A 3,020-nucleotide genomic window follows, 5' to 3' on the forward strand; every position below is an offset into this window, starting at 1 on the left:
ATACTATCAAGGCAGCACAACTAAAAACACTAAAATTTTCCATTTGTACACGAAATGCATAGTCTAAAAAATGAATGCAGGACCATTAGCTCATTGTCAAATCCACTGCATTTTCCAATGACGAGGAATGCATGATCTGAAAATATTGCAGGATCGTCTATGAAGCGCACTAGAAATAACATCTCAGATATGAATGTCAAAAGAGCGGCACTGCACCAACCTACAAAATTGTTCAGCCTTTAGGCACAACACTCTCAGCAGTTCTGAATCCAGAACGGAGCAAGTTCAGCTACCAGAAGAAACAGAGATAGTTTTTGAACATATATCTTTCTATCAATATAGGCAAAAGTAAGTGTCCAGTTCTGCTGTCGTCGAGGCGGCGAAACTTGTGGACAGGTGTAGTTTCAGAGCTCCCGCTATGATCTTTCTCTACTCCGCGTCAACATCCGGGTGTCGCAGCTCATTGTAGGCTGAATTAGCAGAAATTATGAGCCAATTATGTGGAAGACGAAAAATTAATAACAAGGTGAAGAAGAACAAAACCTGAGACAATATAATGTACAAGGAACTAAAGATTTTATGCACTATTGTAAGATCCTACCTGAATTTATTCACAGGTTAGGAAATTAGCATCTTCTCTGCAAAGGCGAAATGAGATGAGTGAACTTGATTTGGCTTTTTAGCTTCCATAATTTCTACTTGCGTCAGATTTTATGAAATGGGCCATCTGAATTATCCAAATCAAGAACAGAAATGTGTAACTAGCTTCAAACAATCTTTTCCCATGCGTACACAGACTGATAGATCCACATGGCACCTACCAGTTTCATCCAACTACTTTTACCTTTCTACAGGACAACAACAGTTTCGGACAGAAATGTGCATTGTTCATAACACATTCAAGAACAACAGTACATTTCTATACAAACAAGGTCAGCAGGAAAGCAGATGAACAATTTAAATCTCAGAGTCTCTCAGCAGGAAAGCAGATGAACAATTTAAATCTCAGAGTCTCTCAGCAGGAAAGCAGATGAACAATTCAAGCAATATAATGTACAAAATAAAAAGAATAACAGGACCAAGATTGCAGCTCGTGTACAAAACCTGAACTGAATACAGCTCAGGTGCAGAAACAAAAGATTGTTGGAACCTGAATTTCGTGAGTAAAATGCGCTAAATCAAACGGTTATCACCATCTTCTCTGTTAAGGCTGAAAGAAGGTGAATCAACTAATTTGGGGTTTCAATATCAGATCATCTACAAAATTTCAACAGTTGAAGGCACCTAACAGTTTCAGACTTCAACAGATTCAGTTAACTGTTTTTCAGACTAGAACAATTTCAGTAATCTGTTTGCCAGGTTGTAACAGCTTCAGTAAGACAAGTAGACTAACACCCAAAAACATCATCGATCTGCACCAAAGTCTGAAGAAAATTCAATCAAAGACCATCGGTTTTCAGTTCTTGTCACCATTAGGAGAGAGGCTCTCACCAGGGGTGTCTGCCAGGAAGACGACAATCTCGAGGGTCTCGCCGTAGCCGCCGTCGGACAGGTCGACGACGAGCGGGGTCAGCCTCCCGTAGCGGCCCGCTCGGACGCACATGGCGATGTTCGGGTAGTACACGCCGGCGCCGACGAGGAACCCCAGGTCGTCCCTCAGGCGAAACGCTGACCTCCCCTGAACCAGAACTGCTGCCAGCCGTCGGCCTCGGGGTCCTCGGGGTAGTGCCCGTCGTCGACCGCCCGCACGAACCGGATCAGCCGTCCCGGCTCCAGGTAGACCCCGAGGAGGTACCCGTATGGGGGATTCTGCAGTCGAATCGGGAGATCAAGAACTGCTCGAGAATTCAAGAATAGGTATTAAGAAGCCGGTCGGTCATGGCGAACTCACCAGAGGCGGGGCAGGAAGGGCAAGCATGTCCTCTCTGGCGGGGATGGGCTCGACGACCCAGTACATCATGGTGCTGACGCTGTTGTCAACGCTGACGCCGGCGTTCCAGCGGAGGTACCTGCCGTTGGCGCGGAGGAAGCGGCCGCCGACGTTGCGGAGCAGGACGACGTCATCCACGAAGCCCGACTCCACGGCCTGCCACATGATGGCCTCCACCCTCGGCTGGTCGTAGTCGCGCAGCTCCGCGCGCAGGCCGAGGTGGCCGAGCCTCGCCGGCGTGGCCGTGGCGGCGAGGTAGCGGCCGTAGGCGGCGCTGTGGAGGAGCAGGTACGGGCCGTTGTCGCCGTGGTAGATGTGCACCGCCCACGCCGCATTCATGGAGGCGTGCGCTCGTGGAGCGTGACGCGACGCCCACCCTGTTGTCGGCGGCGTGGAGGTAGGTGCGCGGCACGCGGCTCCGCAGCCGCACGTGGTGCCCTTCCTGGAAGCGGTCCATCGTCGCCGGCGCTAGGCGGTGGGCTGCTTCGCGGTGGAGGGAGGGCGAGGGTTTGTTGGGGACTCCGGCGAGGAAAGCTGTTGGTTGGGGCGGTTACGCTGGGCGCCAAGCCGGAGGTATTTCAAGGTGCCGCCGTCCCGGCCTTTGGGTACGAGGTGGGCCCAGCCCACACTATTGAGCTCCGCCTTTATCTCTCTGTTCCCGCGAGTCCCATGGAAGTGTTCTGAAAATAAAAAACGAGTCTCATGTAAGTTCTCAAAAAAAAAAAAACCGAATCCCATGCAAAAAAGTAGCGGGGTAGAGAGACAGTGTCTCAGATTTATGTATCTTTTCAATTTAATGTTCTTTGCTCAGTTAATCATAAAGTCATGCCGTGCATGGGCTTATCTATTCCATCTACATATTGATTGCTCGGTGTCACTTCCGGTGGTCGCCTTTAGCTAAGATAATATGTCGAACAGGATGTGGATATACATGTTGAGTGTGTTTTTATTCTAGAATGGTGTCTAGTTGACATTATCATGACGTGGACCCATGGAGGCGGTTAGGGTAATGCAAGGATAAGAGTATATCATCATTAGTTGTTGCCACTAATGTTGTTGTGGAGCCAGTGGAGTTAGAGTACGACGAATC

General features: G+C 49.1%; 1 pseudogene; it reads right to left on the reverse strand.

Annotated features, from left to right (window-relative positions):
* Nucleotides 1–210: 210 nt before the first annotated feature.
* On the reverse strand, nucleotides 211–2,461 carry LOC119367152 (annotated as a pseudogene).
* Nucleotides 2,462–3,020: the final 559 nt, after the last annotated feature.

The sequence above is a fragment of the Triticum dicoccoides genome, chromosome 2B (genome assembly GCF_002162155.2).
Source record: "Triticum dicoccoides isolate Atlit2015 ecotype Zavitan chromosome 2B, WEW_v2.0, whole genome shotgun sequence".
NCBI classification, from domain to species: Eukaryota; Viridiplantae; Streptophyta; class Magnoliopsida; order Poales; family Poaceae; genus Triticum; species Triticum dicoccoides.